The sequence below is a fragment of the Ursus americanus genome, chromosome 33, assembly GCF_024610735.1.
Source record: "Ursus americanus isolate L20-20 chromosome 33, mUrsAme1.1.p, whole genome shotgun sequence".
In the NCBI taxonomy this organism is placed as follows: Eukaryota; Metazoa; Chordata; class Mammalia; order Carnivora; family Ursidae; genus Ursus; species Ursus americanus.
Genome location: NC_142159.1, coordinates 9,470,593 through 9,494,478, shown reverse-complemented (window position 1 = coordinate 9,494,478; position 23,886 = coordinate 9,470,593). Strand labels below are relative to the sequence as shown.

The 23,886-nt window shown below is 45.7% G+C and overlaps 1 protein-coding gene across 11 annotated transcripts in view; it reads left to right on the top strand.

The window, feature by feature from the left end:
* EPB41 (erythrocyte membrane protein band 4.1) overlaps window positions 1–23,886 on the top strand; it is a 189,843-nt gene that overhangs the window by 2,467 nt on the left and 163,490 nt on the right. Inside the window, exon 1 of one of the 11 annotated variants that reach the window (XM_087858376.1) lies at window positions 11,624–11,919. The exons of the other annotated variants lie outside the window; for them this stretch is intronic. The gene's annotated coding sequence lies outside the window, so the exon portion shown is untranslated. Of the gene's footprint in view, window positions 1–11,623; window positions 11,920–23,886 lie in introns of those variants that run through there. 11 annotated transcript variants of the gene reach the window in all.

The window sequence follows — 23,886 nt, the reverse complement described above, 5'->3', positions numbered from 1 at the left end:
TAGTTTGGAGTGTTATTTTAGGGTTACAAAGATAGCCTTTTTGGGACAGGGAAGACCAGGTCTGGGAGGGGCCTGGTGGGGACAGGCAGGTAGCAAGCTAGTCTGACAGGTTCTGAAAGACACCAGTAGGGTGAAGGGACAGAGGAGGCCTCTTGGAAGTAAGAGTGTACCTCCCTTCCCTAGCCATGTGCTCTCCCTCATACCCCCTCTGTGCCAGGCCCCGTGCTGGGCATGGGGCACCGAGAGGAATCTGTGGGGTCTCTGCCTCTCCGCCCTGCGCCAGCTCAGATTCTAGCTGGGGGGAAGGACACAGAACCACCGCCTCCACCTTTGATCGCTGCACTGAAGTGTGAACTGTGAATATCTCCTCAGGCAGAGACCGGGAGAAGGGGCATTCCTAGTGGAAGGAGCTGTTTTGCTGTTTTGCCAAGGTGCAGAGTCCTGACCTGCGTTTGGGGGACTGCAGCTAGAGAGACAGGCTCGGGAGAGTGAGGGGGACTTGTCCCAGAGGCGGTGGGGGGCCATCAGATATGAAACAGGGGAACGACATGGTCAGGCTTCTGTTTTGGGAGGATCGCTTGACGCGGAGGACAAACGGGAGGGGAGAGGCAGGGGCGGCTGTGTGGCTGAGAGACGCTGAGATGCAGCTGGGGCTGAGCCGTGAGATGGGGAGCACGGTGGGTGGGTGTGAGGTCTATTTAGGACCCGAGCCAGCAGGATGTGATCGTGGACTGCCATGGGCAGGCAGGAGACGCAAGAGGTGACAGAGAGGGCCTAGGGTCTGTGGGGTGACGGGGCCTGCTGGGGTCTCTGGCTGAGGCACATGTCCAAAAGGAGGAACCAGAGCTGGGTTCGGGGGTAAAGCGACTTGTCTGTTTTTGTCACCTTCGGCCTCAGTTCCTCCAGGCAGCCGTAATGCCTGAGCTGGACGCTTGGGCAAGATCTCAGGCCACCAGGGCCCATGCCCCCCATTCCTGCCTTGGAGGTCACTTCCGGGGACCCTGTCTGGTCTGGCAGGGTTGAGAGAACTCTTTGGGGTGGGGGCCAGGCAGAGGCTGCGTGGTGCAGAGAAGGCCTGGCTTATAGCTCTACCAGTGTCACTGAATGCGTGACTTCTGGAAGTCATTCCCTCTCTCTTGCCCTCCTTTTCCGCGCCTTGAGAGAGAGGACAAGAGAACCTGTTTTGCCTGCCTCACAGATTCAGTGATAAAACGCAATGTCTAGAGACAAACATTTATCCAGCACTGAGTTTGTGCTGGGTTCTGAGGGGTTCCTGCCGCTCAGGAAGCACGAAGCACTCTGAGTGAGCCCAGCTGAGTGGGGGGTTAACTCTTTCTAGGCATCAGGTATCTGAGCTGGGATTTGAAACATGAGTAAGAGCTCTCTAGGTGGGCAGTGGAGGGAACAACTTTGTAAGCATGGGGAACAGCATGTGTGAAGGCTTAAATCCACATAATGTGCTCAGGGCACGCCCGTATGCAATGTAGTTTGGTATGGCTGGAACAGAAAGGGCGAGGTGATGCTGTGATGGGAGAGGAGGCTGGGCAGCGGAGTAGGGCCTAGGTCGTGCAGGGCTTTGGGGACGGTCACTTTGGAGGTGATCACCGTCAACTGCCTGCTCTCCTGGGACTGCTAGGGCCCTTTCCACCCTACTCGCCGCTCTTTCCCCATCTCCTCCACCCCCACCCTAGTCAGTCCCAGTGGCTGCCTCTCTGGGGAGTCAACAACCTGGGCTCCCTGCCAGCTCTGCTGCTTATGAGCCATGTGGCCGGCCCTCATCACCTGCCCTCTCTGCGCCACTTTTCACCTCAGTAAAATGGGGACGGCAGGCCCTCGTCACAGGGAGGGGCAGTGGCTTCAATGAGGTAATCCTCACCAGTGGCCTTGCACAGTGTCTGCATGCAATGGGCAACCATAAAAAGGGGCTCCAGTTCAGTCCTCAGTATTTGGAGTCCTCAATCTCTTTGGTCCCACCCGCTTACTTCCCCCGCCTCTCCTGGCAGCTGGCTCTGGCCAACAAAGGGAGGAAAGGATTAAGAAACAAGCCCAAATCTCCAGAGGGGTCCTGGCCCACTGCCCAGCTCACCCCCATCTGCCCCTTGCCCCCCTTGGCCTCAGGCCCAAGGACTCTCAGTCTTGAGGCCTGGGCTCCCCCCACCTCCCCACCCCAGTGGCCCCTTCCTGGCTGGAGGCCAAAGCCAGCAGCAGCCTTGAAACAGGGACAAATATTTTGAAAATCTGTGGCTTTATTTTTTTTCCCCTGGAAGCTGATAACCAGGCCCCCCCTTTTTTTTTCTGGGTGACGGAGAGAAGAGTAAGTGTGATGTCCCGTATCTATGGGAGGCCCCACAGTCTGGGCAGAACTGGATCCCTGAGCCTCGTGGAGTTTACAGTAGAGGCTGCTGACCAAGTCCCTGGTCGTACAGATGCAGGAACCTCAAATCAGAGTGGGTGGCTGACGGTGCAAGGTCACACAGCAGGGACCCAGGTCTCCAGACCCTTTTTGCACTACCCTACGAATGGGTGTGGTATGGGAACCTTGGCTGTCACTTCACTTTTCTGAGCCTCAGTTTCCTCTGCTGTAAAATGGGGCTGATTTTACTGTGAGGACTGGCAACGATGTGGATAAAGCCCTTAGTCCAGTGCTGAGCACTGTGAGGGTTCAGTGGTCAGTATGTAGTGTTAATGCTATTATGCATGCTGCCTCTAAGAACCTTCTTCTTCCTGCCTCTTCCCAGTCTAGGGACTTGATACAGTTTCTTGTTGAACAAATGACACCCAGTGAACCCGTTTCAAAGCCAGAGGCTCAGCATCTTTTACCCTCCTCCCCCGCTCCCCCTCTTCGGTTGGCTGGAACACTCTAGCCTCACCCTAGGCCTGGTTTTGGCCCCTGCCCCCGGCCCATCCTGCCCTCCTGGCACCTAGCCTGCACCGTCTCTCTTCCAGGAGCCACATGAGGACAGTTTCCCTTCTGCCTGCCTCTGGGTAATGCCACTGCAAGCACTTTGGGAAAGCAGAGTCGAAGGGTCTTGGATTACCCAGGCCTAGGCTGGGGGGCCCGAGATGGAGGGTGTGCTCCCTGAACTGTCCTCTGGGGGCTGGGGTGACGCGAAGACTTCTGCAGAGGTAGGGAAATAGGCAGGCCTAGAAGAAAAAAGCTGGTCCACAGCCCCCATGTGGTGGAGTAGCAGGGATGCCAGACCGGGGGCTGGAAGGCTGCACCCCTCCCCAGCTCTTCACCTGCCCTCGCTGAGCCTCCGTTTTCTGGTTTGTAAAAGGAAGGCGACGGATTGATGTCAGAGGTTTCTACTAATATTATAGGATTAAAAGAAGGGATTTGCGAGCTGACAGACCTCGGTTTAAATCCCGGCGTCACCATTTACCAACTGTGGGACCTCTAGCGAATTCTTCCTCCGTGAGCTTTAGTTTTCTCTCTAATAAAATGGGAAAAATATTAGCACCTTCTCTTAAGATTACCTAAGGGGGGCTAAATTAGGTAATTCAGGTAAAATACTCAGTCCACAGCCAGCACATTGGAATTACTGTTGTTGTTGTTATTATTCTATGATTAGTAGAGACAAGAAGGCCGGTCTGCAGGGCTTGAGAAATTCATTCGATCATTCATTCATTCACTCAACAAATACGTAGGATTTGCATGGGGAGGACACAGAGAAGAGAAGCAGGGAGGGGTCAGGTAGACCTGCCCATTCTAGCTGTGCCATGTGGGTCAGTTACTCCTCTCCTTTGGGTCTTGATCCCTCATCTGGGAAATGGTGAGATGGTGAGCATAATCTTTACCTCCAGAGTTGTCCTAAGGCTTAAGAGAGTTCAAGTACACAATGGGTGATCAGTCCGTGTATGATTCCTTTCCTCTCTCCGCTCTGTTAATCACTGGGTCTATGATCTCAGACAAGTCCTTGAATATTCTAGGCACACTTCCACCCCAGGGCCTTTGCACTTGCTGTTCACTCGGCCTGGAACTCTCTACCTCCAAATACTTGCATGACTTGCTCTCTCATGTCCTTAATTTTTTTTTTTTTTTTGTTTAAATGTCACCTTCTCAGTAAGACCCTTCCTGTCTTGTTTAAAATGGTAACACCATTTCCTGCCGCGACACGAACATTCCCTATCTTCCCTCCAGGCCCATTTTTTTCTCTCCATAGCACTTATCATTCTTTGACGTACTGTATTTTCGCGAACGTTTCTTTATTGTTTGTTCCCCCTATTGGAACGGTAAGCTCAGTGATGACAGTGATTTTTATCTCTCTTGTTCAGTGTTATATCCCCAGCACCTAGAAGAGTGTTTGGCTCATAGTAGGTGCTAAATAAACATTTGTGGAGTGAATTAATGAAAAAAATGAAGCCTCTTCTCTCTGGTCCGGCATTATGCTATGCAGATAAATAGTTCTCACTAAGTAATTGTAGGAGTGGCCATCAAACTCTCCATTTTTGCCAGATAATACTTTGGCTGGGTCATCCCTAAAGCCCTTTGCTTCTGACATTTTCTGCCAGGGGATCAGTTTCAGTTGGAGTGCCCAAATCTTTTGTTCCCAAGCCTGAGCTATGCAGAATTTCTAGTTGGGGCTGTTTGGCTGTTGGGCCCACATTAGTTATTATGTCATTATCGGTAATTAGCACGTAGGCCCAGAGGATTGAGCCTTCTGTTTTTTAGCAGCAATCACAGCAGAGAGCTGTGCCAGCCGGGGAAGCCCAGGCCTCGTGCAGCTTCCTCTGGAACTACCCCCTTCCCAGCTATGGGTGCATGGCTTAGGCAGACCAAGACAGAGGTGTCCAAAGCTCCAGGCAGCTGGGTAACCGGGACAACCGCTGTCTTCCCCAGGTAGTATCCTGCTAAGATTCTCCTCCACACCCTCAGCTCTCTATGCCTGGCCTGGTAGGGAAGGGGTTCTCCAACCCCCCTGGGGGAGCTAGGCATAAGGTTTCCCAATATCGAGTGGACAGGGGCATTTTCTGGTGCTTAGGACTCAGTATTATGGGTGGGGGAAGTAACCCTGGGTTGAAGACTCAGGGCCCTGGGTTTAAGTCCCTGCTTAGCTGCTTGGTTTTGGGTCACCATAGACACATCACGACCTCTTGCTAGGCCTCAGCCTTCTCATCTGTCAGAGATAGAGACACCTCCTTGGCCTCACTGGCAAGAGAGGCGGGATAGTGGAGTGGGCAAAGGATAGGGTTCTGGAGTCAGACAAACTTGGTTTCCCAACTCTGCCCCTTCCTAGCTCCATGACACTGGGCAAACTGCCTCATCGCTCTGACTTCAGCTCCAAAGCTATAAAATGGGGTGAAAATAGTACCCACTCCACAGGGTGGTTGTGAAAATTAACCAAGAGAATGCAGGCACCTGATGAGTACCTTATTCCATCCTTGTTGGTACGAGTACCCTGACCGTGGTGGAAATGCGAGCAATCTGTAAACCGTAAGAAGAGTACTGGCCGTAAAGCCAGCCGGATGTGGATTTGAACCTGAACTTGGCCACTTCTTAGCTGGGTGATCTTGGATAAGTGTTGAGCTTCCTCATCTGTAAAATGGGAATTACAGTCATGCCTTCCTCCAGGGACTATTGTGAAGGTTCACTGACGTACTGTATATAAAAGTACTTGGTACACAGTGTTTGGCACACGCTTCTGCATATTATAGACGAGGCCGAGAGGAGAAGGGACTGCATAGACTCCCATAGTATCTCAGTGGTGGAACTTTGATGTGAACCCAGGTCTGCCTGCCTCAAAAGCCCATACTCCTTTTACCTCTTCTTGCCATCACCCTTTTATGGGATGACGGTAATGGTCACTGTCCTTATTGTTCGGGACTCTTCTGATTCATTCCGCGACCCCCAGTGCCTACACGAAAGAGGTGCTCGGTCCTGCCTGCTTCCCTGTGGCTCCTCCTCTGCCCTCTCCTCCGTGAGGGTTGGGCCAGGCTGACTTCACCAGTTCTAGAAGGGGCTCCGCTAGCTGGTGGCACTCAGTCTCTCCCCCTGTTTCTTGGGACACCCTCTAGACCTAGAGGGTACGTGGCCCTGGGGAGAGAGAATTAATGGGTTAAGCTTGAGTGAGCTGGAGGCTTTGCTGGATCAGGGTCATTAGGCCCACTCCAGCTGGCGAGACAAGGGGGTTGGGGAGGGTCACGGGAGGCCAGATCCTTGTGTCCCCTCCTTGAATGTCCTAGGGCTATAGTCAGAAGCAGCCACAACAGCCTTTCCCTGGGGTCTTGGGACAGAGGTTGGCGTTGCTCATTCATGTCATTTCCAAACTGCTTTTCTGAGAGTGATGTGAAAGTAGCAGGGGACAGTGGTATCAGACAGACCTGGTTTAAGCTGTGTGATGTTGGGCAAAATAGCTCACATTTCTGGGCTGTGGTTTTTCTTTTTTTCTTTTTAAAGATTTTATTTATTTATTTGACAGAGAGAGAGAGAGACAGCCAGTAAAAGAGGGAACACAAGCAGGGGGAGTGGGAGAGGAAGAAGCAGGCTTCCAGCGGAGGAACCTGATGCGGGGCTCGATCCCAGAATGCGGGAATCACGCCCTGAACTGAAGGCAGACGCTTAACGCTTAACGACTGAGCCACCCAGGCGCCCCAAGGGCTGTGGTTTTTCAACTGCAGTTGAGGGTAATATTACTTTGTAGGATCGCTCTGAGGCTTAACGCAATAAATGCATATGAAGTACTTAGTATGTGCTCTGCACTTAGTAAATACCTAATAAATGCAGTTGTCATTATTCTTATTAACAAGTTATCTCTAAGGGCCCTTGCAGCTCCGACATTCCTAGGTTTATATGACTTGGCCTGCAGCTTTGGAAAGGAAATGTAGGTGGGCTCGGCGGAAGGCAGGGAACAGAATCCTGTAGTAGGGGTCAGAAGACTTGCCTTCAAGTTCGGGCTCTGCCATCTGTGCTGTGTGACTTTGGACAAGTCCTTCCGGTTTCTGCACCCGTTTCCCAATGTTTAAAAGTTAGCAGCTTGGGCTTGATGGTCTCTAAGGGCCTATCCAATTCTAACATTTTGTGAATTGAAAAGCCTAGAGGAGTGTCTTAGCTACCATCTACTGGGTCCTCTTACATTTTCAACTTCCTTCCCTTCGGCCCCTTGTTTCTTGGAGTGTTTTCACAGCAGAAAGGACAGAACTTGCCAACTCCAATGTATGTGTTTCAGTCACATTTTTTGTTCTTACTGGGCTTTAGGGCCAAGCTTAATGCAATTTTTGCAAGCAAAGTGTACTGTGTCACAGAGGTCAAAGCATGCTCTGTGTTTTCAAATGCAAAAGACAAGGTATTGTATAAAATTACTGCATAGGCTGATTTCTTTGGCCTTTATCTCAAAAATGACCAGAAGGGCAGCCTTGTATGCAATAATTTAAAAAAAAAAAATGCTGCAGTCAATGCATCCTAAAAAAAAATAATCATAGGTATGCTTAGATAAAAGGATGTTTGTTGAGTAAAAGAGATAAAGATGGGCATTAAACCTAAATGTTGGACATCTAGGTTAACCAAATTATGGTATATCCATTTGAGGGTACTATTAAAAATGGTGATGCAAATGTCACAATATGTTATGAGGTAGAAAAACTCAGTTCCAAAACAGTATGATTTAAGTTTGAAAAAAAAGCATTAGGTTGAACGATACGCAGTAGCTGCTGTTTGACTATTTTTTTTTTTTTAAAGATTTTATTTATTTATTTGACAGAGATAGAGACAGCCAGCGAGAGAGGGAACACAAGCAGGGGGAGTGGGAGAGGAAGAAGCAGGCTCATAGCAGAGGAGCCTGATGTGGGGCTTGAACCCATAACGCCGGGATCACGCCCTGAGCCGAAGGCAGACGCTTAACCGCTGTGCCACCCAGGTGCCCCCTGTTTGACTATTTTTAACTTATAAAATCAGCAGTTTCGTATGACTTAATTTCATATACATAAAAAAAAAGTATATGTGTAAGAGAAGGTACTAGAAGGGAAGTCCACCACCAAAATATTGATGGTAACTATTTCTGATTGATGATCTTATGGTGATTTAAATTTTTTTCTTCTTATTTAACTATATTTTCTTTCTTTCTTTTTTTAATAAAGATTTTATTTTTAAGCAATCTCTACACCCAACCCGGGGCTCAAACTCACAACCCTGAGACCAAGAGTCGCACGCTCCACTGACCGAGCCAGCCAGGCGCCCCTTATTTAACTATATTTTCTACGAATAATTCAAGTACTACTACTAAAAATAATTGCCTAGAAAGGCATAGCACTATATAAACAGTAATTTTCCTTATCATAGCCTGTTTATCATTTGTGTTTAAAAGGTCTGAAATGACTGCAATTTTATGACCATGGGCAGGATGGAAAAGACAACTCTACTTCATGTAGTTTTGTTACCAGGATGGGTTTTTATTCTTTAGTGACCATTCAGAACACTTTGCTGGCGGGCCCAGCTTTTCAAAACCCTCTTCATCTCTTGCCACCCCGCACAACAGACAAATGTTTTCCATGAGCCCCATCACTGGGGTGTAAGGCCAGCTGTGTCCCTAATCCACCCGCGTCCCAGATTTGGGAATGGTTCAGACTCCAACTGTTTCCCCCACTCTACCCCCACTGTCTCCAACCTCATTTCTTCCAGGTCATCGGAGGCCCCAGCTACTGTCCCTGGCCTTCCCCACCGGTCACCACCCAATTTCACCACCTCATTTCGCCCTCTTCTGTGCAGCTGGTGTTTGAGCTCAGTTTGCAGTGGGAAAGGATTAGGACCCTTTCAAGCCGTCTTTTTTCTTTCTTTCTTTTTTTTTTCTTAGTGCCCTTGACCGCTCCAGGGGCTGACAGGCAGCTAGCAGGGCCTGTATTCCCCAGGAAGGAACAGGAGGGGTGGTGGAGGAGGCAGTGGCGGGCTCAGCTGGCAGGCGGGCTAGAGATGGCCCCTAGAGACCCCGTCCTGGGGCTTGGAGTATGGCACAACCGCCACCCAGATGTGAGCATGAAGCAGGCAGGCAGGGAGCTGAGTTTCTGCCTAGAAAATTAGCCTCAGGGATGGTGCTTGGGACCTTGACCCTGGGGACCCAGGAGCTGCCTCTGCAGGGCGAACTGGCACTGGATGTCTGGTTTGCAGAGACCTCTTCTGAGAGGGCAGCTGGGCACATGCCTACGAGTAGTTTGGGTCGTTTCTCTGCCTTCAGACTGGGCATTACTTATCCCCCGACTGCCTACTATGGGGTGGGCCCAGCGACGCTGAGGGGTTGAGCACTTCGCCTAATAGGTGATGGCTTATAACTTGATAACAAAACCAGTCATGCATGATAGTCCTTTAGAGTTTACAAAGCCCTTTCAACTCCAGGCTATGAAGTGCAAGCGAAGACTGGACTTCAGGTGTTTGTGATTCTAAAGCCCGTGCCAACAGTTTTTGGCGTGGTGTTGCAGAGCACTCTGAATATGAGTGGTTTAGACCTGCCTTCGTTTAGCTATTTTTTTCTTAGCCTGAGACCCCTGCCTTTCTTCAGGGAGATGACTGCTAAGTACTACACACTCCATTCATCCAAACAAGCCTTTTTAAATACGATGTGTCTTGGCTAGCACTTCATGGCATAGAGACTCTTGGTTTTTATGAGTCTGAATTTGCTGGATAACATAGTGGTCATGGCGAGGCATTTGGTGATCGATCTTCAGGATTTATCCTTCATGGTACCAGATTTCCAGGTCTGATATGGAGGAAGCCTCTGAGGCACAGACATGGTAGGGTAGAGAGCTCCCTGAATCAAATGTATGCCTTAACCTGAGAACCTGAGGCAGGGGACCAGAATATTCAAGAGTAGGTGCTTCACCTCGAGTACGCAGAATGACCCCGGCCAAGTCACCTGACCTTACTAAGCTTCAGCTTCCTTATATATAAAATGGGGATAATTTGTTCACTTGTTCAACAAATATTTATTGAGTATGCACTGTTCTGGAAGATGAATAAGAGGAGCACAATCCCTGTCCTCTTGGAGCTTGTCATTTAGGGGATCTAAACTGCAACACTGTATTGAGAGGAGCAATAAATAAATATATAGAAAGTCAGGTAGCAGGACTATGAAGCAAATTAAAGCAGGGCGAGGTGAAAATAAAATCTCAAAATAAAAGGGGGGTGGTGCCTGGCTTGCTCAGTTAGTAGAGCATGTGACTCTTGGTGTTGGGGTTGTGAGTTTGAGCCCCATGTTGGGTGTAGAGATTACTTAAAAATAAAATCTTAAAAAAAAAAAAAAAAAGCAGGGCAAGGGTGTGTGGGTGGAGGCTGTTTTAGATAGGGTAGTCAGGTAGTCCTCAAGTGGCTCACTTAGGATGTTTCAAACAGATAATTCATGCAATGTGCTCAGCTCACTGCTGACAACAATTGAGAGCTTAACAAACATGTTATTATGTCAGCCTGCTCCACACCTCTCAGTCCATATTTTAGTCTCCGAATAGCAGTAATAATGAACACTTATGTAGATCTTACTATGAGCTACACGCTGTTCTAAGCCCTTTACATATTTTAACTGATTTAATTCTTACAATAACTCTTATGAGGTAGAACTATCATTATCCCCTTTTATGGGGGTTAGAAACAGACACAGAGAAGTCCACACAATGAGGGAGGGCTGGAGGCTGAGAACTGAACCCAGGTGTCTGTTTCTAGAGGCTGAGCTGTGGATGGGAGAGGGGCTGTGGTCAGATACCGGGAGACAGTGAAGATGGCACAGGCAGGTTCTGATGTCAGTTGGCCTGGCTTCTTATCCTGGCAGGTCTAAGCCTCTCTGCCTCAGTGTTTTCATCTCTAGAATGGGAATACCAGAACCTGTCTTACCTTGTAGGGACCGTGCTTAAAACATGAGCCTTCATTCTGCTCTGTGGGGTCCCAGCCTTTTTAGAGTTAAGCCTGGCAGGGAGTGTGAAGGGTCAAGGGGCCCCTGAAACTTCTGAAAGGAAATAAAGGCACATCAGGCTAACTATCAGTGCAACCCTAAGTTCAGCTGGAGCGCAGACCTCGGAAGCTAGGTTTTTATGATTTTGAGGGTGCCAGGGTAGAATTAGGAGACCCTTAAATGCAAAAGACAAGTAAAATCTTGGCGTGGCCACAACATTCAGCTTCCGTTTCGGGCCTTACACAGCAGCCAGAGAGGTAAGGCTCCACGAACGTCAGGGTGTGAATGGTGCCTAGAGACCATCAAGTTAGTAGATGGGGAAACTGAGACCCAGAGAAGCTGAGTGACTTACCCAAGGTCACGAAGTGCATTAGTGGGCAGTCGGCAGGCAGCAGACTGGGCTTTCCTTGAGGCTTTCAAATCTCGGCCTCTTACCTGGGCCTCCTCCCGGCGGAAGGGGCCTCACCTCGGTCCTGGGCACTAGCTGCCTCAATCCCCACGTGGGTGCTGCAGGGGCCGGGAACACCCGGACTCCAGAGCGAGTTCGACTTGCGCTTGCGCACACGCGGCCAGCCCCTTGCCTTTTCCCCTCTTTTTCCTTCCCCTCCCCGGCCCTTACCGGCCTAGAGGACGGGGGAAACTAGAGGAGCCCAGAACTTGTCCTCAGCCAATGGGCTGACGGGCCGCGGGCCCGGCCCCCTCCCTCCCTCAGTCTCCGTCCAATAGAAATTTACTACAATGTTGTGGCGAACGGAGGGGGAGGGGCGCGCGCGGGCTGGCTGGCTGCGGGCCCGGCGGCCTCGCCTCACGGAGGGAAGGCGGGAGGGCGCGCGCCGGGGCCGCCTGCTCGCTCGCTTGCTCGCTCACTCGCTCACTCGCTCACTCGCTCGCTCCCTCCCTCCCTCCGCCGGTGGGTTAGTCAGTCAGTCCGCCAGCAGCCGGCGGGCCCGCGAGCCGCAGAGGGCCCGAGTCTCGGCGCCGGCGCCTTCTCCTGCCATTGTTCGTCGGGCGGCTGCAGCGGCGGGCTCGGGAGCCCGGGCCCCGGGGGCCACCGGTGAGGCGAGGCGGCTGCGGCGCGCGAGCGGGGTTGGGGGGCGCGGAGCTGTCCCCGAGGGGACGGTCCTGGCGGCCGCGGCGGCGCCGCAGCCTCTTTGTCTGCAGCCCCCCGCAGGCCCCGGGCCGGGGGCGCGGGCTCCGGGGCCTCCGCGCGCCGGAGGTTGAGGGGCTGCAGCCGGGACGCGGCCGGCCTGAGCAGAAAGAGGCGGGGGCTGCGCCGAGGGAGCGTTGCAAAGTTGGGCTTGGGGTCTGTTTTTGACGAGGTCTGCCAGTCACTGTCCACGGGCAGGAGCCTTGGAAGGAAACCAAATGGAGGAGGATTGCGGGTTCCGGGCGGCGAAGGTGTTGGGTGCAGCCGCAGAGCAGTTTCTCCGTGACGAGGTGGCTGGGCTGTCTGGAGAAGTCCGGCATGGGCTGAGGGCTGGAGGGAGCCCTGGAAGGACTGTTGAGGCCTTCCCGCCAGAGACACCCGCCCCACTGAAAGAGTCCTCCGACCCCGAGGGCTCTGCCGCGCTCCCCTTAGCCTTCGCGGTTCCCAGTGACCAAAGGGTTAAATCTATTCTCTCAGCATCGTGACCTCCTTTTTCAGTTCCTGCATCTGTCGGCTTGGAAATATTTCCCCCCGCTTGCTGGGCTGCTTCTACCTGTGGGGAGGCTGGATGTAGGCTCGCGCTCCGAGAGGCACCACCCGGCGATGGTTCCGGGCGGGGGCTTGCCAGACCAGGTCCCTCCGCCCCAGGAACGCGCGTTCTCTGGAGAGAAAGTGATCTCACGTGCAACAAATTGCTGACGGATTGGTTTCTGGCCACATGATAGCCACTGTCATCCTGTTGTTCCTCTAACTGTGCCCTACCATGAATAACTAGTCTGTGGGGACTTGTCGTTTTTTGGCACCTGCTGCTGATTAGGAGATAGGTGTTTTGGTTTGGTTTTTAAGAGATGCCGAAACCTTTTTTTAGTAGTCTGGGTGATTTCACAGCTGCTATTTTGTTCTTTCTGTTTTTAGGGGAAAATTGCAAGAAATGGTTATGTCTTGTGGCTTGGATATTATTATAGTGGATTCATGCTCTCTGTATATGCTCTTGCTCACTACTGTTTTTTGTATTCTCAGTCCTGGCAACAATTTTAGGTGGTTTACGCTTTTTAAATTTTTTTAAAAATAGATTTTATTTATTTATTTGACAGAGAGAGAAAGAGAGAGAGCGCTCAAGCAGGGGGGGAGCAGGCAGAGGGAGAAGCAGGCTCCCCGCTGAGCAGGGAGCCCATGTGGGGCTCGATCATCCCAGGACCCTGGGATCATGACCTGAGCCAAAGGCAGACGCTTAACCGTCTGAGCCTCCCAGGCGCCCCTGGTTTATGTTTTTAACAAAGCAGTTATACATATCGCCCTTATTTTTCATGGAAACTTGATGTACTCTTCATTTCCCTTTTCTGTAAGTTGGGAACATCATAAGTTCTTTGCCAGCTGTATAATTTTTGGTTTTGTGAATAGTTTCTTGGGGTGTTATTAACATAATCCATGTAGAGTAGGTAGCAGGATATCTGGCACACAGTCAGTACTCAATAAATGACAGATAAAAAATGGCTATAACAACATCAGATTGCCTTGGAATCAAGGTGCTAATTCAGAGTGCTTTCTACAAGAAGGTTATAATTAAGGTAAATACAAGAGTTATTCATATCTCTGGGGGAAACTGAAGTAGGGTATATCTTTGCCACTATTAAAAGTGAACTCACTGGCAAACCCAAGCTCAGTGTGCTAACCTTCTGATTTCTTTTTCTTCTAGTAACAAAACCACACTTTTTTTTCCTTATGTAATTGAATTCAGTCTTGAAAAGAAATGTTTTTAATTTTTAGGCCTCGCCAAAATACTCGCAATGTGTTTACTAGTGTTATATCCAAATATCTTATAATAAGTCCCCAATCTACCTTTTTACCTTTATTCTCCTTATTACTTGTAGTTTTCGCCTAAGAAGAATGGTCCAGTAATAACTCATGCTTTCCCATCTCTGTCTCTTTGGCCATGCAGTTCCATATATGCTCTTCCTGACTGTTTTCAGGTCTTTTACCTTAAAAATGCTCCATAGATTAATAATTTGAAGTATGGGGAAAAGTTCCATATGTGGAAGGAACTTCGATGGAGTTTTTTGTTTTGTTTTGAATTTTCTTAGGGATTCATTTGTATGGCCAGCTAGTTTAGTTTTCTTTAGCTGGTGTTTGTTAAAAGGATTTAGGTCCTAAGTGTCCCGTTGATACTTAGTAGTAGATGATGGCCTATGGTGGATTAAGAAAACTACTTAGGCTTCCATTCTATTCAGAGCTAAGAGCTCTACCAGTTGACGAGTTTAAGTTTAATGCTTGGAAATTGTGGCTGTCAGCAGATAGACTAAGCTAACAGAAATGGACTAAACTGGGGCGCCTGGGTGGCACAGCGGTTAAGCGTCTGCCTTCGGCTCAGGGCGTGATCCCGGCGTTATGGGATCGAGCCCCACGTCAGGCTCCTCCGCTATGAGCCTGCTTCTTCCTCTCCCACTCCCCCTGCTTGTGTTCCCTCTCTCGCTGGCTGTCTCTATCTCTGTCGAATAAATAAATAAAATCTTTAAAAAAAAAAAAAAAAAAAGAAATGGACTAAACTAATCTAAGCTAATAGACCCATCTTTTAGGTCGGTCGGCTTGCTTTATGCATCTCTTCTCTTTCTTGGTGGTCTAAGGGTCATCATTTCCTTAATGTTTGTTAAACACCCAAATCATATTTGTTGTTTTCAAGTAGTAGATGTGTTGAACAAACCTGTTTTAAACTAGTCTTATCCTCAGTATAAAATATAAAATAACATGATATAATAATTTATGTATTAGCAAAGTAATACACAAATTATCCTCTGCATATTTAAAAGTACTTTCATCTATCCCCTTTCTTTTTTCCCAGTGAAACACTTATAAGGTGGGACGCCTGGGTGCCTCAGTCAGTTAAGCATCTGCCTTTGGCTCAGGTCATGATCCCAGAGTCCTGGGATCCTGTCCCACATTGGGCTCCTTGCTCAGAAGGGAGCCTGCTTCTCCCTCTGCTTGCCGTTCTCCCTGCTTGTGCACCCTGCTCTCTCTCTCTGATCAAAAAAACAAAAGAGGGGCGCCTGGGTGGCACAGCGGTTAAGCGTCTGCCTTCAGCTCAGGGCGTGATCCTGGCATTATGGGATCGAGTCCCACATCAGACTCCTCCGCTATGAGCCTGCTTCTTCCTCTCCCACTCCCCCTGCTTGTGTTCCCTCTCTCGCTGGCTGTCTCTATCTCTGTCGAATAAATAAATAAAAAAATCTTTAAAAACAAACAAACAAACAAATAAACGAACACCAAAAAAGCCCTTCTGAGCTAATATCTAAATTAACAAGTCATTTTATTTTTTTATTATTTTATTTTTTTGAAGATTTTATTGCTTTATTTTAGAGAGAAAGAGCAGAGGCAGAGGGAAAGGGAGAGGGACAATCTTTTAGCTGCACTCAGTGCAGAGCCAGCTAAAGATTCTCCCTCTGCACTCAGGGCAGAGCCCCACGTGAGACTCGATCTCACAACCCTGATATCACGACCTGAGCTGAAATCAGGAGTCTGACAGTTAACCAACTGAGCCGCCCAGGCACCCCTAAATTAACACATGATTTTAAATGATTCCTGTCTCTGAAAAAAATGTTCGTGGCATTTGTTGAGGTATGACCTATATATCTTTCTGTTATTCTTTTTTGTCAGGTTTGTGCCCTACATTTAAAGTTCGCCAGTGTGATGTTTTCTTGTGTGCAGCTTGAGTTCAACATTTTTGGAAATTACAGAGCTAGACTTCCATCTCATTCTTGCGTTTTTATGGTCTTAATTTTAAGCAGATTCATATTGTGGGAGATGGTGTGCTTACAGTATTATTTGGTTTCCTTCCTACTTTTGCTAAGAAAGCTTCAGAGTTAAGTCTGTCAGAAGTGTTGGCTAAAAGTCACAGGATTCTTAAATTCTCTGCAGGTATTTTGATATGCACAATCATAGATTGTGATTTAAAATATATGGTCTGTTATTTGTGATGTGAGTGATAGGGCTTGCATATATTGTTTTCTAAATGTCCAAATCCATTTTAATATTGGTGATCTGATTTTATAACTTTGGTATCTCAATGGCCATGGGGGTGGCGGCACTGAATTTGGTTCTGAAATGAACAGGAGCACGTGTTTAGACCACAATCTGTTTCCCTGTTATCTAAGGAGCTGGCCAGCTCAAGTGCTGCCAGTGTATTTTTCCGAGTCTTATCAAATTTGTGATTGGTCACGTGGCATGTTCAGATGCAGATTCATCCCTACCTCTAAAGAACTTGTTTTTTTCTCTCTTGCTTGAGAATGCACCTTATTTTATTTGTGAGCTAAGCAATAATAAATTTAAGAACTTTTTTCTTATGAACAACTTTGCTTTTTTCGCTAACACCCCCAATGATGGAACTTAAAAACTTTTAAAAGAGGCCTCTGAATTTATTAGTTATGAGCCTTATTTATGTAGAGAATCCAGAATTTTTGGAAGGTGATGGATTTATTGCATTTATAATAGCTTTTAGGTAGAAAAGAGCCAGATTCTGGGGCGCCTGGGTGGCACAGCGGTTAGGCGTCTGCCTTCGGCTCAGGGCGTGATCCCGGCGTTGTGGGATCGAGCCCCACATCGGGCTCCTCCACTATGAGCCTGCTTCTTCCTCTCCCACTCCCCCTGCTTGTGTTCCCTCTCTCGCTGGCTGTCTCTATCTCTGTCAAATAAATAAATAAAATCTTAAAAAAAAAAAGAGCCAGATTCTAAATATATGTGTTAATGTTTGCTTTTTATTTAAGCTTGTTGTTATGTCATTGGTGGCTTACTGTGTGTCCTTTTTATGAGTAGATTCATGGTATGTTCAGTAAAATGCAGTGTAACAAATACTCTGGTGTACACACCGGATGAAATTAGTATTTTGATTTACTCTGCTGCTATTTAATGAATACACAGTGAGAAAGATTAACGAAGCTATAGCAATGAACAGTATTCAGAAACTGAAGGCATTAGAAAGGAGAACTTTGATATTTTATTTTGATGATCTTATTTAGAATTAACTGCCTCACTGTCACCACTTCACATGTTGGTTTTAGGAAAGTTTAGTGAGAGAATCTGATTATGATGAAAGTCTGTTTATACTAAAGTTGTTAATTATATTTTATTTAAATGGGATTGTACCCACCTTGAAGTATTTGAAAATAAATTGGCTAGCTCTTTGGACTTTAAAGAAAAGCAAAATACCGATATCGGGTGTGGTCAGTATAATTCAAGGAATGACTTGGAGAGACTTTAATATATCCTACCCCCTAATCTTTATCAGCTTCCTCCAAAGTCCCCCTAAATAAATATGCTATCCCTAAAAGTCCCTTGTATATGAAATTCCAGAGCCATTCTGGCATCATGTTTTTTTATTATTTTGTTATTGCACGTATTAAGACCAGTTCTCCTATTGCAATTATCTCTTGATTATCTCCAGGATAAATCCATATGGATTAAACTGTGATTATTTATTGCTGTCTCCCTTTCATGGCTGAGGGTTCTTTGGGTCAATGCCACCAGATTAATCTGGGCCGTCTTCTGTCATTCAGCTCTCAAGAGAATCTCTGTTTGCAGAAAATAAATTTGTTTCTGAGCTGTGTGGAGTGGAGCTTTGGGTAGGGTTAAAGAAATCTTGGCAGAGTAGGTAGGAAGAGGCAAAATCGTCTGATGGAATAGGTGGGGACTATGACTAAATATTTATATTGATAAATAAGATTGGAAGAAGCAGTAGATGCTCTATTAGTATTAGCTAATTCTTTTTGTATCTGTATTCAATGTATAGGTGTAATTCTGTTTTTTTTTTTTTTTAAGATTTTATTTATTTATTTGACAGAGACAGCCAGCAAGAGAGGGAACACAAGCAGGGGGAGTGGGAGAGGAAGAAGCAGGCTCCCAGCGGAGGAGCCTGATGTGGGGCTCAATCTCAGAACGCTGGGATCACGCCCTGAACCGAAGGCAGACGCTTAACGACTGCGCCACCCAGGCGCCCCCCGTAATTCTGTTATCTAATAATATTATCTATTAATAGGAACAGGAACACCTCAAATTGTTTTGGAAATAAGTGGAAATAATAAGATAAAATAAAATAGGATATACTATTTACTCCTGAAGTTAGTTTTGATTTATAAATGCAGCTTACCTGCTTCTTGTGCCTTCCATCCTCTACAAAAAGTATCCTAATCCAAACCAATTTTTTTGGTAAGGCACACTATATGTCTGAATTGTAGCACTGGATACAATATAGACTGAAGTTTAAATACTTTCTACATTAATATTCATTCAGAAAACTTTTATATTCTATTTTGATAATATGCATTGAGTCATAAAAATGTTACAAAAGTTTTGAATAATTCTCAGTGCTTAACAACAGTAAAGCATAGGGTTACGTCAGGGATTTAACAACATTAAAGCATAGGGCATAAAGCATAGGTAAATTTAAGCCTGTGACTCACAAGTAAAGTAGAAACATACTCTCGGTAATTATGAGCATATAGTGCTATGTCAAGGTTGAGTTGTGATTGCTATTGAGCTATTACTTAACGCTTATATAAATTAAATAACCCTATTAAAATTATTTTAACACAATGAGATCTTAACAGTTTGAATACATCATCTTATAAAGAATTGCCATTTTAATATATATGTCAAGTTTTTTTTTTTTAACATTTTATTTATTTGACAGAGAGGGCGCACAAGTAGGGGGAGCAGCAGGCAGAGGGAGAGGGAGAAGCAGGCTCCTCGTCACCAAGCTGGGAGCCCGATGTGGGGCTCAATCCCAGGACCCTGGGATCATGACCTGAGCCAAAGGCAGACGCCTAATGCCTGAGCCACCCAGGCGCCCCTGTATGTCAAGTATTTTAATTTACCACTTCGGAGTTCTACGTATATTAAAGTGAGAAGTGTTTCACTTGGATGATACACTTGGGACAGGTTATTGAAATAAATGTTTCCGCCTAGTTTTGACCATATAGACACAGGCAGAACTGTTAAGAGCTCCAAGGATTTAAGCCCTCAAATTTTATTTATTTATTTTTAATGTTTGTTTATTTATTTATTTTTAAGAGATTTTTATTTTTAAGTAATCTCTACACCCAACATGGGGCTTGAACCCACAACCCCTGAGATCGAGCGTTACATGCTCCACCAACTGAGCCAGCCAGGCACCCCAAGTCCTCAAATTTTACCTGTCAACCATTTCAGTATGCAATAGGGACTCATGAAAGGGTTCTTAAAGAGAAGGGTTTTTTTTTTTTTTTTTGCTACCACCCACTTGCTGTTTCTTGCCCTTTTATCTTTTTTAATGATTAAGAGAATTGACACTGTTGCTAACTTACTACCTGTGCGTCCTGCTAATCTTGATGCTATTATGTAATTAGATAAACCTTTCGCATGGTGTCATATGATGTTGTATATATGTCCTCCCACACATGTGTCTTTAGAGTAATTTCTTTCCATCTGGTGTTGGAAATGAGCTCTTTGTGAGGTTATTTTTAAATCTTCAAGCTTTCTGGCATCCTCAACTCTTGAAATAACATAGTTGCTTTTGAAGGCCAGAAAATCCACATAGTATATTTAGTGTTTTTTTTTCCAGTGAAAATGTAAATAGTATTTTATTTTAAAAATCATATCCTGTGTTTTAAACCGGCAAAACAAGTATTTTATTTTTAGATGGTCTCCAGATAATTTTGTTAAAAGGTAGGAAATCATCAGTCGGTTGTTGCCAAGTCGATAAAGTAAAGGAGAAGTACTTAAGGGAAAGGATGCCAACAATAAGAAACCTGTTAGAGGAAAGAGGTTTCAAAGATATTTATTCTCTGAAGGTTTATTGGTATCCTTTTCTGAACTCTTGCAGCATTTATTTGTTATATATCAGATTTGTTGTGTGTGTGTTTAAATTTTTTTTAAAAAAGATTTTATTTATTTGAGAGAGAGAGAGAGAGAGATTGAAAGTGTGAGTAGGAGGAGGGGCAGAGGGAGAAGCAGACTCCCTGCAGAGTAGGGAGCCCACTGCGGACCTCAGTCCCAGGACCCTGGGATCATGACCTGAGTCAAAGGCAGACGTTTAACCGACTGAGCCACCCAGGTGCCCTGTTGTGTGTTGTTTTATATTGTATATGAAACTCTATTCCCCAGTGAGATTGCCAGCTTCTGGAAGGCAGAGGGTCAATATCATCTTTCATTTCATCCTCATCCCTCAAACACAGATATTGTATAGTACAGTAGCTAGATACATAACATAGGGGACACACTAGACATATAGAGGTATGGCGAGAATATGATTTCCCAGGATAATTAAGATTTACAATCTGGGTTGTAATTATGACTGCTTCTGATCGTCTCTCTGTGTACGTGTGTGTGAGTCATATTTTTTTGGAAAGTAAATCTCAGATATCATGACACTTTATTCCTAAAACGCTTTGGTATGGATATCCTACAAATAAAGACATTATCCTACATAACTGCAATACCATTATTATACCTAAGAAAATGAACAATATTTCTATAATATCATAATCCATATATATGGATTGGCTATTGGTTGCTAGTATATATATTGGCGTATAAATATATATATAACATACATTTGTTGATTGTGTGTGTGTGTGCGTGTATATATGTCATGCAGCCCAACATAGGGCTTGAACTCACAACCCTGAGATCCAGACGTGAGCTGTGATCAAGTGTTGGATGCTCAACTGACTAAGCCACCCAGGCACCCCCATATCCCATCACTATTTTGAGAGATTATTGTCATCTACTTAGCAAGATTCATCCAATAATTCCTTTTTTCCAGATGCTATTTTTGTTGACTTATTCTTGCTACTTGTTTGTCTCTAATATGACCATTAATGAACACTGGTGTTTGTAGGACTGAAAAGACTAGCCGTGGGGTGAATGATTGCATAGCGATCATAGCATCATTTATAAAAAAATATACTAAAGAATATGTCAGGTGGCTACAGGGCAAGGTGTTTCTGTTTTGTTTGGTTTTTAGACTTCTATTATGCCTACTGTGGTAGGCAGCCTTTGAGATGGTCCCCAGTGATTCCCGCCTCCTGGTATTCATGCCCTTGAGTAATCTCTTCCGCTTGAGTGTGGCCTGGACCCGGTGACTTCACTTCTAATGAATAGAATACAGCACAAGTGGTGGGATGTTACTTCCAAGATTAGGTTACAGAAGGCTGTGGCTTTTGTCTTGGTCCCTCTTGGGTACTTCTGGCTCTCTTCCTGTCACTCGCATCACCAGCTGCCATAGCCTAAGAATGTACAGGTAGCCTATAAAGAGGCCCACGTGGTGAGAAACCAAGTCTGTCAGCAGCAATGTAAGTGAGCTTGGAAGCAGATCTTCTGAGGCCTGATAATAGCCATGTGAGTGAGCTTGGAAGTACATTCTTCAGGGAGAGTTGAGCCTTGAGTTGAGTGCAAACGTGGTTGACACTTGACTGCAACATCATGAGAGACCCTGAGCCAGAGGCACCCAGCTAAGTCATGCTTGAATTCTTGATCCACAGAAATTGAAATAATAAATGTTTGTTGTTTGAAGCCACCAAGGTTTGGGGGTATTTTTTTTTTTTAATTTTATTTTTAAGTAATCTCTACACCCAATGTGGGGCTCGAACTTACAACCCCAAGATCAAGAGCCTCATGTTCCACTGACTGAGCCAGCCAGGTGCCCCATTTTGGAGGTAATTTGTTGTATAACAATAGATAGCTAATACATCTACCATTTATTAATTTAATAAATATCGATTGTCTGCTATTTTTTAAATTTTTTATTATTATGTTCAGTTAGCCATCATATAGGACATCATTAGTTTTTGATGTAGTGTTCAACAATTCCTTAGTTGTGTATAACACCCAGTGCTCATCACAACACTCATCTGCTATTTTTTAAAAGATTTATTTATTTATTTTGGGGGGAGGGGCAGAGGGAGAGGGAGAAAGAGCATCCTCAAGCAGACTCCCCACTGAGTGCAGAGCCTGACATGAGGCTCGATCCCAGGACCCTGAGATCCTGACCTGAGATGAAATCAAGAGTCAGTCACCCAAGTGACTGAGCCACCCAGGAGCCCTGATCATCTGCTATTTACAAAGCACTGTCCTAATTGTATTGGGACACACAGTGAATAAAGTACAAGAATTGTCTGTTCTAGAGCTTACATTTTAGTGGGAGAGAACAGATAATAAACATGTATACAAATCAGGGGTAAAGAAAAAGATTTTCACAGGAAAGCAGAATAAGGGGACAAAGAGTAAGGGAGGTGGGGTGGATACTTTAGATAGTAGATAAAGTGGTCAGAGACGACCTCTCTGGTAAGGCGACTTTTGAGCAGAGTCCTGAATGCTGTCTAGAGAAGAGCGTTCCAGGCAGAAGAACAATCAGCATGTTTGGTGTGAATGAGAAACATTAAGTAAGGCAGTGGGGTGGGATCAAATGATCTAGGGGAGATGGTAGGAGTTGAGTTCAGAAAGGTTGAGGTAGGAGAAGGAGCATTTCATGTAGTGCCTTGTTGGCTATGCTGTAGACTTTGCATTTTTTTCTGAGACAGGAGTTCTTGGGAGGATTTTGAGCAGAGGAATGGCATGCTCATTCATTTTATGCGTATTAATTGATTATCCACAACGAACAGGACCTTGTGGATGTCCGTGATCACAAAAATGTAGGAGACGTGACCCCTGTCCTAAGGAAGTTTAATGATCTAGTATTAGTAGAAATGATGGACATGCACAAAAAATTTAAGAACAGAGGCGCTGTGTTATGGAAAGACATGTAGTTATGGGGAAAAATAAAGAGCGAAACCTAGATTAAAATTCTGGCTCTTCTACTTGGTTTAATACATTTCAGTGACTATTTACTGGGTGGTATTATATGGAGTTAAAATAATAATGCTAGTATTTATTGATGACCTGTTATGAGCTGAGCTCTGTGATGTGTGCTTTATAGATATGACATAGGTGTTAAAGAGTATGAGCTCCAGGGGCGCCTGGGTGGCTCAGTCGTTAGCGTCTGCCTTCGGCTCAGGGCGTGATCCCAGCGTTCTGGGATCGAGCCCCACATCAGGCTCCTCCGCTGGAAGCCTGCTTCTCCCTCTCCCACTCCCTCTGCTTGTGTTCCCTGTCTCGCTGGCTGTCTCTATCTCTGTCAAATGAATAAATAAAAAAAATCTTAAAAAAAAAAAAAAAAGAGGATGAGCTCCAGGGCTAGAATGCCTGGTTTTAATTTCTAGTTGTGTCACTCTTTAGCTGGTGACCTTGGGCAAATTACTTAATTTCTGTACCTCAGTGTTTATTATGTAACATGGTGATGATAAAAATATTTGTACCTTTTAAGGTTGTTATAATGATTAAATGAGCTAACATATGTAGAGTAGTTAGAACATTGGCACTAGACAAATGTTAGCCATTATTTTTGCATTTAAACCTCACTACAATCCCTATATAGCAGGTGTGATTAATCCCATTTTACATTTTAAGTTAAAAAGTTAAGTAACTTGTACAAAGTTGCACAACTAGCAAGTGAAAATTGTCTGCAAAACCACATTCTTTATGGCTGCACCTTTGCTCACTCAGTATGTCCATGAGCATGTGGGGAAGGAGAGATCTGGATACAGGCCTTCTGTTAAAGCTAATGATTTCTTAATGATTGTGCTCTTGTGAAAGTACTTTTCCATGCCTTAGTTTCCTCTTCTGTAAAAAGAAGATCATACCCACATTACACAGAATACATGGTAATGGCAAAGAAAAACAAACCTTACTGTGTGCCTGTTACCTGCAGATACTCAGTAAGTGTTAGGTCCCTTTTCCCCTTGATAAAATATGGCCTCATGGAGATGGGAAATAATCTATGGTTAAGAAGAATAATTTTTGCATCTTGATCAT